A 13,817-nucleotide genomic window follows, 5' to 3' on the forward strand; every position below is an offset into this window, starting at 1 on the left:
GTAGGGAAAAAGAGATATAAGTAAGACAAAAAATTTAACTGCAGTATGACAAGTTAAATTAAGCATACCATCTTCAAACTGCCATTCAAGGCCTTTCTTACAAATCCCCCTCACATATGTTGCCTTATTTCTTAGTATATTTAAACATATACCCTTTACACAGATCTAAACAAATCATCTTAAGGAGTTAATCAGATGTACCTCCTGCTGGTGACCACTCTCAGGTGACTTTCTCTAAGCTTACCCTCTCACAAAGAACTCACCAGGGATATGAAAAATTCTCAGCTAATAAGGCTTGGCATTCCCAAAGGATTTTAGGTTTGAATTTTATCTTATCCTATTGAATGTAAAATTGGCACTAAATTGAAAACTCTGAGAAGCATGAATAGACTGTTCTAACATGATGTTAAAGATTAAGTGAGTGAATCATTCAACCCAAATTACCATGGTGAAGCCTTACTTCTCGTTTAAAAGGATTGCAGGTAAAGCACCTTACATCATCGCATAGCCCAAAAGGAAAAAACAAAAAAACAAAAAAACCCTACAACAACTCTCTCACCTATGGCAAAGCAATGCATTCTTACGATAACCTCAGATTTAACAAAGGGTAGACATACAAACTGCCTCATCTTGGCCCCCAGGGCCCTCACAACCAGAGGTAAGTTCCCCCAATATTAACCTTATCTCTGTGCCTTTGAACAGGAACATACTGTTGCTTCCCTCTGCCTCAAATGCCCTGAGCCTCCCTCTCCATCCCTCTCCTACCTAATTCATGATCTAGCTCAAAAGGAAAATGCTTAGTGAAACAACTCTCCATCGACAGTGATTTCAATCCCACAGCACTGGTGGAACGACTCTCAGAATCAATTACTTGTCTGTCAGTCTCTAGCCTAGCCCATTTGTCTCCAAAAGGGGTGCATGCATCCAAAGGTCATGCAAGACAACTAACTGACTTATGAGATGAATATCTAAAAATGTTTATCTTATAAAAAATGTTTGAATCTAATAAAGCAATAAATAATTTGAGTCTTTATTTGGTTTCTTTTAGTTCCTTATGACAGTTCAGTACAAGAGGTATTTTTCAGAAAGAGTGGGAGTTATTTAATGTGAAAGGGTGGACATGTTTTGCTTAGAAAGAGAGGATAGCTACGTACTATACTTTTGAGGATCCATTTAAGTGGAATTATAGGTTGTACTGGTTTGTTATAATGAAGTAAGCCCTCCCCAAACTGTAAATGTTCTAAAACCATTAAGGAAACCACAGATTAAATATTTTGTTAATGAAAGCACCAGAAGAGTAAGAAAATGGTAGAGCTGATATCTCTATTCCTAGTGGTTCTTCATTAATCACTTTCCTAGAAAAAAGCAATTAACTGTCAGTTGAATCTGAGGTGAAGAAGGCTCCCAAAATTCAAAATTCAAAACTACTTGAAAAATTCATTTGCATCCAGCATCATAAACAATAAACAATAAACATTATCCTGAATGACTACAGATTTTCATTAACAATGTCATCGCTATTAACAGTCCCTTAAATACTTTGTCTTTAATCTTTTTTAAATTTCTATTTTATGTATGTCTTATAATGGTTTTTATTTTATTTAAAAGTTATAACCAACATACATATTGAGGGTGCATGCTTAAAAAACTTTTTAGCCAATGAGATATATTATCAAAAGCCCTTGAAAACTACTGGACTATCTTGATCTTATCTCTGAATTCCAGTCCTTCTTCCCTTCCTTCCTTCCACAACTATTGAAAAAGTACTATATACTAAACATTAGAAACTTAAAACAGTGTAATATACAAACATGGTCCTTACTATCATTGATCTTACTGTCTATGGTGGTAATCAAATAATCATCTAAAAGACTGTATAATTAAAAACTGAATGAAATGTTAGAAAAAAACATGGTGAAACAAAACTGCTGTTCACGCCCTGGTGGAGCCACGGTCCACGGTCTACGGCCATGACACCCTGAACAAGCCTGATGTCTGATCTTGGAAGCTAAGCAGGGTCAGGCCTGATTAGTACTTGGATGGGAGGTCACCTAGGAACACCAGGTGCTGTAGGCATTTTTTTTTTTTTTTAAACTGCTAATAAAATAACTTGAGATTTCCTGAAGGGTGGAGGAGGTTCCCTGGGGAGATTATATCTAAATAGCAACCAGAAAGATGACTAGGAGGTACTAGTAAAAGGATAAGCTTGTGTGAGTGCTTGGGGGGGTGGAGGGGGGTGGTAAGTATGCTGGGGTGGGTAGCACCCTGTGGTGGAGACAAGGCAGCATTTAAGGAAAAAGGCACAGCTTCTCAGTTTTCACAGAAGCCCTGTGGCCAGGGCAAGAAACATGGTGTATCCTCATTACTTAAGATATATTCAAGAGGTTAAAAAAACACCAGGCTAGGACACAGAGAGCCTAGAGCAGTTATAAAGAAAGAGGAGAAAAACTAAGAAATCTGTAGAGGTAGGCTAGGGTCAGAACCTCATTAAGACACGACAAGCCCTAGTAAGCTTTCTCCTCACTTTTCTATATTCATTGCCGTCGAGGCCCCTCATGACCCCATTCTCCCAAGCACTGCAAGCAGCCAGGCTCCTGCCTGCCTTGGCACCTTTGTATATACATAATACCCCACCTGCTTGGACCCAACCTAGCAATTTCCTACTCATCCTTCAGGTCTCAACTTAAATGCCGCTTTCTTCTAGAAACTTGCCTCAACTCTCATATGCCCTCATTACACTCTCATCCACCACTTTATCTATTTTCATTCATAGCACTTATCATAATTAATAATTACATATTCATACTTGTGTGTTTTCGAACACCTGCTTGCCTCACTAGACTGTAAACTCCATGGTAGCAAAATCTAGTCTATTTTGTTCATTACTACCAGAGCCAAGTAGGTGCACATTTAATACTTGTTAAATTTGAATTTTCCCTGAATTAATCAGCTCAATTTAAATTTAATTTCTAAAGAATCGGCAATCTCCTCCAGCCCCCTCCTACACACAAACACATATACATTTGCAAAGAAATAGCAGAATTAAAACATTTACCTTCTCTGTAACTTTAACCTGTAAAATTTAGTTCAGGTAATAGTAAAAGTTAGCAGTTCACAAACTTCAAATTTCAAAATCAAGAATCTTTTCACTTACTAAAACAAAAATCTAAAAGACAGTCACCATTGAAATTTTTTTTGTCACAAAGCCAACAAAAAACCATGTCCCAAAATACCTTTTAACAGATTACAACTGTGCAACCAAAATTAAAACATTAATTTCGGCTCGTAAATAGAAAACAGAAAAGTATTATAAATTCAGTTCCCCAAGCTAATCTACTGTTTATAGACAGATAGCTCAAAATCTGCCAAAAATCTTTAGAAAAAAAAATGTCAGCATCACTTACTGGTTGCCATTTTGTTCAGTATCTGGAGTATCTCTGCTGACCAGTTAATTCAACTATTGAAAATGGTGCCTCCAAAAGGAAAGGGGAAATGAAATGTAGAAGGATAATGTTCTGGAATAAATGTCCTCATCATATTTTAATTATTAAACTATCAATATGCTAATGTCCCAACTTGAAGCCCCAAGGATCTATTTCTAATTTTAAAATATACTAAACAGAAAAATAGTGTTTTAAAAGTAAATTTATAATTTCTCTGCTCTCAAGTATTTTTGGCTACGAAGTTTCCCATGTGGGTTGCAAAAGGGGGGAACTTACTGGTAACAGAAAAAGACAGTGGCAATAATTCAATAGTTCATGGATGCCTTATTCCGGTGGTTTATAAACACTTTGGTCTCAGAATCTTTATACTCTTGAAAATTGCTGAGGCCCCTAGCTTGTCTATGTGGGCATTATCTATCAACATTTGCTCTATTAGAAATTAAAATGGAGAATTTTTTAAAATATTGTATTTTTAAATAACAATAAACATACCTTAATATATACATATATATATAAACTACATCTCCACCCCACCCAATAAATATAGTGAGATAAGTGGCACCGTTTTGCATTTTTGCCAATTTCTATAATGTCTGGCTTAGTAGAAAACAACTGGATTCTCATACATGATTCTACATTCAATATGTTAAATGTATCAGTTGAGGTATACACAGCAAATCCAGCCATGAACATCTATGTCATTGGAAGAAGGACCTCATGGAACCCCTGCCAAAGTCATGGCAACTCCAAAAGATCTAGACCACACTTTGAGAACAAATGCTTTACCCTTCAATGATCGGTCCTTCTACCATACCAGTTAACCAGATGGTACCAGATATTTTAGGCTGAGCATTTACCCAATACCTGACAAAAATGTAACTGTTGCACAGGTTTAAAAATCTCATTAGTCTCGCTAACATCAAGGACGTAAACAAAATCTATGGTCGAGGAAGAGGCATGAGGTTCTTTTTTTAATGTAGAAATAATTTTTATGTACACAATTAATTATTTTTAAAATGAGACATAAACCTGTGATAAGAAGGTACTCAACTGCTCGTTTCCTTTTAGGACCAAATCTTTACATGTTCTAAGGCCAAAATCCCTAAATGAAAAATCATGGGGTATTGGGGATTACAGAATTTTATCTGGAGGGTTCAGAGTATGAATTTTTGCCTTCAGTTTAACCATTTCCTTTCTGTTCTTGGATAAGGGCCTCTATCCATGGTAACGGATCTTAATACTTCAGACACGAGGACCTCCTAATTAAACTAAGGTACCCTCTTTAAATCAGTACCACCTCTTACAATACCTCAGGACTAACTCTTAGAAGACAGAATATTCCCATGATATTCTACTAAAAACAGGCACATCACCAGAGCAGAACAGAACTGCTTTCTAAACCCCATGGTAGTTTTCAAACTCCATTTATAGATCAGATTGATATCCAGTTAAAGCTAGCGTTTAGCTCAATTTTTAACATGTGTGAGCTTGAGACCAAGTTTGGCACTTCTTTTGCTCATCACAATTTTACAGCTGGATAAAGTCACAGATACACTGCAGTTTATTATCCCCCCACCCCCCGCCCAAAAAATCACAAAGCATTTTAATATTGGTCACAGAATAATGCAGAGTATAATACATTTCTATAGTCAACTTTTAGAAAATTTATGTTAAGTAATCTAGCTGATAATCTACTATAAGAATAAAGGATATTTCTAAAACCTAGACTTACGAACAGCACACAATTTGTTATCCATAACACTGAAGATGAAGAGAAAGTTGTAAGATGAAATGTAAGAGTCTTCCCTATCATGAAAATCTACAAGACGTTTAGTTGTCTGGCCTGGTGACCTAAACTTATCTGGTTTGTCCATTTGTTCAACATATAATTTACTTACTACCTACTTGTTCAATAGGGACTTTCTTGACATTCTTCTCAATTCAACTTCTAACAATCTCCAAGTCAGAAAGAATCTTAAAAGACAGGTTGTACATTCGCCCATCCCTATTTTAAATGATACCATCCATGTGAAGTCACTCACTTCCCACTGATGGGGGTTGTCACTATTCTTCAAAATAGTTTTTTTCTTGACATCTTTTTATACACTCTATGCTATGCTTTCAATAAGAAGCAAAACAAACAAACAAACAACTCATTCTCTTTAATATAAAAGGTAGAGGCAAAGCAGAAAAAGAATTAGAGTAATTTTGCTTTCTCAGTTATCTGTCAAAATTACATTATTATCACCCTAACAATAGTGAAATTAGCTAGGTACTGTGCTTAGGGATCATATGTATTATCATTCAATCTCTCTCCCAAAACATTAAAATAAATACTAATATTAATCTCATTTTACAGATTACGAAATCTTTAACAATCTTGATTTTCCTCTTGGAAACCAATATTTATTCATTGTTATTTGGGCCACTTTTCAATCATGCCCTCTTTCCATTTCTCTAAACTCAAAATTAATTTCATATATACTCTGACATAACCTCAGATTATTTCCCCCTGCCCATGAAAAAAAGATCTTGATGTGGGGGGTGGGAGGGAGAAAAAGCAAGCAGACTTGACAATACATCAAGTGATTTCTATCTCCTACCCCCATTCCCCACTTTTCAGTTCTCTTGTAACTCACATCTCAAAATAAAAACTGCAATTAGTGTAAATCAGGCTCATTTGGGGGCAAAGTTAGACCCAGTAAGACAAATTCTAGACATAAAACTTTGAGGGAAGATATACTTACAACCACCACTTCTCCAAGTGGGACAAAAATCAGCCATTATGTGAGAACAGTTATGTCTCTTCTGTGCTCAACTGGCAGAGAGATAACCCAAGGGCAGCTTGCTCCAAACTACCTGGGCCTTAGGAGGGGTGAAAAGTGACATGGGCTGTCAGTTATAGCTGCAAAAAAAGGCTAAACCAAAGTCATCATACCAAATAAGTTAAGTCAGGGTCTTTTCTCCAGTTCACAAATGACCTGTGAAATATTTTTAACACCACACTCTGTCTGAACTGGCAACGTGCAAGTTGCCAGAGCTTGGTTTTATATAGACTTCACTGCTGCTGGAGGGTTTCTGATGGGTGTTACTTTCAGAATATTAGCATGTAATTTGATCTTTCATGATAGATGAATACAAATAGCTTCTTGGACAAGTCCTATAGAACTGAAACCCAGCCCCTGGATCAGTTCATCCTGTAGTTAGAGGAAATAATTATAGATTATTTCAGGAAAGAAAGGGTTTTGACTGAAAGAGTTACACTACAAACATTCCAGCTGTGACAGATAGACCCAAGATATGGTTTGGAAAGGAGGGAGAAAGAACAATTTACTTTGTAAAAGGGGGTTGGGGGGAGATCAGCCTTAACCGAATGAAAATAAATGAAAGGTTTAAGTTAGGCTAACATTTAAGAATCAAAAAATCCCCAGTAAATTAACTTTAATTGTCTGCGAAATAAAACTGACTTTGCTACACCCCTACTAGATATAGGATAATAACTACGCTAAGCTTCTGAGATTCCAATGTCTTGATCATTCACTCCATGCCTTCGTTACTGGTATCTCAACTAGGTTTTATTTTGACATGCCTGACTACATGGAAACTGTCCCTCATTTTCCACTTCATTCCCTCTGTATCAAATAGCCATGGCTCTCCTCCTTTGTTTCAACTGATAGGACCCCATCATCTCCCAGCTGTTTTGTTGTATTCTCCTAGGCAACTCAGGGCTCACTCCTAGCCCTCCAGTTTACAAACTGTGACTAGAACAATTTTTCTTAACTTACTGGTAGGAAGAAGCCTGTTATTTTCCCCACCACATACCTCCCCACACACAAAACTCTTAGCTATATAACTGTAAAGTCCATTTAAAATACTACTTCCTCCCACGTCCTCAGTTAGAAGCTGTCTCAGTCTTCTGTCTCATTTGTGATTATGTCTGAAATTCCACCCCCCGCCCCCCGCACCTTTAACCAAATAGTACAGACCTTTCTATCCCTCCCATTACCAGACAAATGGTGATTCAGGCACCTACCATCTGACTCAACTGTCCTATCTGTAAAGCTAACATGATTAACCTATCATAATTTGAAAGGGAGGGTGGTGAATAAAATGAAAGAGATTTCAGCACCCTCTCTCTCCCCCCGCTCCCTCGCACTCTCTTAAATGAGAAACACTAGGGCACATTTCTTTGGAGGTGAGAAAAAGCACCCTTATACACAAGCCTAACCAGAGCTTTCCTTCTCATCCACACTCCACCCCCATACTCAAGCCCATTCCTGCCTCAGACCTTCCCACTCTTGTCCCTGTACTATATTACCCTACCATACCTTCTTCATAGCATTTACTGTGTGAAATTTGTCATTTATTTATTAGTTTGTTGACTTTTATGATATTTCCCCCTTTCCAACCCCTCTTTCCTCCATGTAACAAAATATAAGCAGCATGAGAGTAAGAACTCTGCCTAGCTCATGGCTACATTCCCATGTCTGGCACATACTAGGCACTCAGTGTAAATTAAAACACATGAATTCCAACTCCTTAATCTATGCTATACTTTGGGTAGAGAGAGGAAAGTAAGGTTTAAGGAATTGTATAACAGACTGGCAAAAAAAAAATGCCTGGGGGAGAGGGGGTGCTCCATGTCCTCTATTTAATATAGTAATAATCAGGTATTTCAGATAAATTAAAAGATATCGTTTGTAACTTGGATTTCAATTTTCAAGAGTGTCATCCAAGAGAAGCAGCCAAACAAAAAGGCTGGCAGACTCTGGGTATACCAGACAACTCCCTGGTGGACAATATCCCCTTTGGAAAGGACAGCCTGGATCTCTAGTTGCAGACACCAGCTGATCTGCCCAGAGCCATCCCCAGTGACCTCTGAGACGGCTTCTGTAGCTTGAAAATACATCTCCTACAAGTCAGAAATTGACATATTATCTCCCCCCCATCTCCAGTCTTCTAACGGTTATTGACGCTATTTGGAAAGCCGCGCTTCCATGACTATTAATAACCTTCAGAAAGAACTCTAAGGAAACATCAAGAGAAAAAGAGCTCTGGCCGATAAAAGCCACAGACTCAGAGGTTACAATTAGCAATTAATACATTTGAAGAAAAAGAAAGTTGTAATATCTACTGTATAACACGTTATCTATTCAGGAGGCTTAAAATTAAATACTTAGCCAATGGATTCAAGGAATGTTTAGCCAAGCACACTGGTCTCTACAGAAAGGAACTCTTTTTAAAGAACCTTTATCCATTTAAATAGACCAGGTACCAGCTACTAACTTTATCTGCACATCAATAATTCCATGGAATTCTGCCTACCAACTTATCATTAAGCCTTAATAGCTATTTATACCTTTATAAAGTTTGTCCAGGTGACACGTTAAATAGCAACCAAATCAATCTGCTCTAACATAATGAAATTAAGTAATTAACATTAATCTTTAAAAAGACTTTTCATAGTGGTCTTTCTCCTCTCCCCTCCCCTGACTAAAATGTGATTAATGGAATTCTCTCAAAACTTAGCTTGAAATATGCTTTTGCCAGTTGAGCAGCTAAAGCAGAATCAGATAATTGTGGTATGACTCAACAAACGCACAGCTGTTCATTTAAATATATCCATCAAAAGTATAAATATGATCATGAAAAAGAAAATGAACCATGTACACAGGGTCAGTGCAAAGAACAGGTTGGCACTGAAGGAACCACAACAGAAAACGAGAAAACGAGGAGATAGGGAGATGAGGCAGGAACGGTTCTGCATACCTAGTAGAAAGAGACCAGGAAATTGATGCAACCTAAAAACTACCCACCCAACCCAAAACACTCACTGATCTATATAATAATGGCAAGTTAAAGGTAAAAATGAATGCACTCTACTAAGTAAAGAGAAAGAAATGAAATTTAGGAAAGATAAAAACCATATGATCGTATCAATAGATGCAGAAAAAGCATTCGACAGAATCCAGCATCCATTTATGATAAAAACTCTCGACAAAGTGGGAATAGAGGGAACAGAATTCAACATAATAAAGGCCACATATGACAAACCTACAGCTAACATCATCCTCAATGGGAAAAGGCTAAAAGCGTTTTCCTTAAGATCAGGAACAAGACAAGGATGCCCACTTTCACCACTCCTCCTCAACACTGTATTAGAAGTCTTAGCCACAGCAATAAGATAAGAAAAAGAAATAAAAGGTATCCGAACTGGAAAGGAAAAAGTAAAACTCTTGTTATTTACAAAAGACATAATACTAAATAGAGAGAACCCTAAAGATTCCACCAAAAAACTATTAGAACTGTTCAATGAATTCAGTAAAGTAGTAGGATACAAAATTAACATTCAGAAGTCAGTGGCACTGTTATACACCAATAATGAACTTTCGGAAAGAAAAAATAAGAAAACAATCACATTTACAGCTGCATCAAAAACAATAAAATACCTGGGAATCAAATTAATCAAGGAGGTACAAGACCTGTTCTCAGAAAATTATAAGCCATTGAAAAAAACTAAGGAAGATACAAATGAATGAACTATATACCATGCTGATGGATAGGAAGAATCAACATCATTAAAATGGCCATACTACTCAAAGCAATCTATAGATTCAATGCAATCCCTATCAAAATACCAATGGTATTTTTCAGAGAGCTAGAACAAATAATCCTAAAATTTATATGGAACCATAAAAGACCCCGAATAGCCACGGCAATCTTGAGAAAGAACAAAGTTGGAGGTATCACGCTACCTGATATCAAACTATACTACAAGGCAACAGTAATCAAAACAGCATGGTACTGGCATAGAAACAGATACAGTGATCAATAGAACAGAATAGAGAGCCCCAAAATAAATCCACACCCATATGCTCACTTAATATATGACAAAGGAGGCAAGAATATACAAAGGGGTTAAAGACAGTCTCTTCAATAAACGATGCTGGAAAAATTGGACAGATATATGCAAAAAGAAAGAAACGGGACTAGAATACCTTCTTACACCATATACAAGAGACTCAAAATGGATTAAACACTTAAATGTAAGACCCGAAACCATAAAACTTTTAGAAGAAAACATAGGCAGTAATCTCTCTGATATTGTTACCAGTAATTTATTTTCAAACACATCTCTTCAGGCAAGGGAAACAAAAGAAAAAATAAACAAAAGGGACTACATAGAACTAAAAAGTTTTCACACAGCAAAGGAAACCATTAACAAAACTAAAAGACAACCAACTGAATGGGAGAAGATGTTCACTTATAATACAGCTGATAAGAAATTAATATCAAAAATATATAAAGAACTCATTCAATTCAACAACAACAAAAAAAATCCAATTAAAAAATGGGCAGAAGACTTGAACGGATATTTATCCAAAGAGGAAATACAGATGGCCAATAGACATGAAAAGATGCTCAAGGTCACTAATCATCAGAGAAAGGCAAATTAAAACCACAATAAAATATCATCTCACACCTGTCAGAATGGCTATCATCAATAAATCAAAGAACAACAAGTACTGGCGAGGATATGGAGAAAAGGGAACCCTCATACACTGTTGGTGGGATTGCCAGTTGGTACAGCCACTATGGAAAATAGTCTGGAGGTTTCTCAAAAAATTAAAAACGAATATACCTTTTGATCCAGGAATTGCGCTTCTGAGTATTTATACAAAGAAAACCAAAACAATAATTCATAAAGATCTATGCACCCCAATGTTCATGGCTGCACAATTTACGATAGCCAAGATATGGAAGTAACATAAATGCCCATCAACAGATGACTAGATAAAGAAGTTCATATATACAATGGAATATTACTTAGCCATTAAAAAAAATTGAAATCCTACCATTCACAACAACATGCATGAACCTAGAGGTTATTATGCTGAGTTACGTCAGACAAAGATAAATACCATATGATTTTACTTATGTGCAGAATTTAAGGAACAAAAAAAAACTAATCAAAAACAGACTCACAGATATAGAGGACAATCTATATTTGTTGGGGGTTGGGGAGCTGGGAGAAAGGGGTGAAAGGTTAAAGAAGTACAAATTAGTAGTTGATAGATGGTCACGAGGATGGGGAGCACGGCACAGGGAATGCAGTTAGCATTAATGTAATGGCTAGGTAGAGAGGCAGAGGAAAGAAAGAGCAATCAGAAGGATCATTTCATAAACCATATAAATGTCTAGCCAATGTACTGTATACTTGAAACTAATGATAAAATTAAATTTTAAAAAAAGAAAGAAATTTAGGAGATAAATGATGCTCCCAAGAAGTAGAATTCCTAGAAGGTAAAAATGATAAATCTGATCTGTTATTAAAAACAAAACTAAACAAAGACTCTGAGGCAGAGTACAACAGAAGGAGTAGGATTCTCACCTCAGTCTTCTCTCCACCTTTGAAGACTGTGATTATGAAATCGTGAAAATATGGGAATCCTTGAATAGTCAGTCCTAAAGCAAATCACTGAAACACACCAGGCAACCCCTTTTGGAGGTTCTACACATTAACTAGAGTGCCACTTTAACACGAAGAAAAGGAAACTGAGAAAGAAAACAGAATAGGAGGAGCACAAATTAAGAAAAGTACCTAATGTCACTCCAGATTCCATTCTTGCCTTTGTCCTGGGGCATGGGCCACAGGCACAGTCAAAACTTGAGAAGCAGAGGCACTGAAAAGACTTGGGTGCCTCTCTTTTTAATTTAGAATTCAAAATAATTACAAAAAGAACATGTAATCCATGATGATGATTCCCAAGTCTCCCCCTGAACCATCGAAATCAAGTTCTTCTAGTGGTAGGGGCCTAAGTTCATGCTTAGCCTGACCACTCAGTCATCCTACATGGAAACCATTCACATTCTCCACATTTACAGGCAAACCCATCTTATATTATTACAAGCAACAACTATTTCAACAATCACCACCTCCCTCAGCCTCAGCCCTAAGTCCTCCCATATCTCTCTACATCCTTTCACAGAAAACTCTCTTGAAAGAGAAATCTATCCCCCAGCTCCCTCCATATCCTCTTCCTCTTCCATCCTCTCCCTCACTAAAACACCTATTGCTAAGGTTCTCTTTGTAGACTAGACTCTCTCTTATCCTTCAGATTCACACGGGAGCTTCCTCAAAATGGATTCCCAAGTCTTGTCCCCAGAGATTTTGATTCTGTTGACCTGAGATGAGGCCTAGGAAGCCCCTAGCCCTGCAGTAATTTGGGTGATGCTGAGAACGCCAAGGGTGGTCTCTTGTCCGCTCTGCAGGACGGTAGGGCTGATGACCCCCTTCTTTCCTGGGTTCTTCTCTGGCTGGGATTCAGAGGCTCCACTCTCTTGGTGTCTCTGCTTTTATGGCTTGCACCTTCTCAGCTTCCTTGGATGGCAGTTTCCTCTTCTGCTACTCGTTCCTTAAATCTTGGCTTCCCTTAAGGCCCCATATCTCAGCAGTCTCTTCTTCTCCCTCAAGATGTTACCCAGTTTCTTAGCTTCAGAGCCACCAAGCTAAGAACGAACTACCATGTTAAGAACAGAAACATCATTCTTTATAATTTTCCCTCCTCCGTCTATTCCTTCCTTAGTACCTTCTTACCCTATCGTATATTTGTGTTTTCACTGCTTAAAACTTAATTTTTTAAAAAATATATATTATAAAAATTTCAACTTACAAAGAAACAGAGAGAAAAATATAATAAACCCTATTTTTGACCTCCCAATTTCAAAAATAAACAAAATCCTACCACTCTATTTTGAAAATGAGCAATTTTATTTTCTCTATTTTGTCCATTTTCTCCTGGGGCATTTCAACAAGAATCCCAGATGTCACATCATTTCACTCCCCAACTCTTTAATATATACGGATTTTTTTCTAAACATAACTATAAAACCAACATCTCACCTAACAAAATTAAAAGGATTCCTCCTCCAAATATCATCTAAAAGCTAATCAGTGTTTAAATTTTCTCAATTTTCAACAACTATAAACATCTCTTCTCCACACCCCCCCCCAAAAATGCAGGGAAAATGGAATAGCATACCAATAAGAAATTGTTTTTCTCACCTTTCAGCTATCATAACTAGTGGTGCAATGTTAGGACTGTGGCAGTATCGAGAATACTGTATGTATAACGTGGAAGAGAACAAATGAATAACTATGGCATACTCAAATTCTACAATCGTCTGCTGTTGCGGAAAACCAGAATTCTGTGTGTGGAATTAAGGAGATAAAGATGCAATACAGAAAAGGTTAAGTCAGATCCCTATAAACTTAACTGGTATTATCAGTACAAACTCATGAAGTATTTTATATATACATGTATCCTCCATCATTAAAAAGGCCTCAAAACAATGAACTACCTAGCAGCAGTG

The 13,817-nt window shown here is 37.0% G+C and overlaps 1 protein-coding gene across 4 annotated transcripts in view; it reads right to left on the reverse strand.

The window, feature by feature from the left end:
- The window catches only part of ACVR1 (activin A receptor type 1), a 122,688-nt gene that overhangs the window by 56,102 nt on the left and 52,769 nt on the right, over positions 1–13,817 (reverse strand). The window lies entirely within an intron of this gene.

Source organism: Pteropus alecto, unplaced genomic scaffold (genome assembly GCF_000325575.1).
Source record: "Pteropus alecto unplaced genomic scaffold, ASM32557v1 scaffold3, whole genome shotgun sequence".
NCBI classification, from domain to species: Eukaryota; Metazoa; Chordata; class Mammalia; order Chiroptera; family Pteropodidae; genus Pteropus; species Pteropus alecto.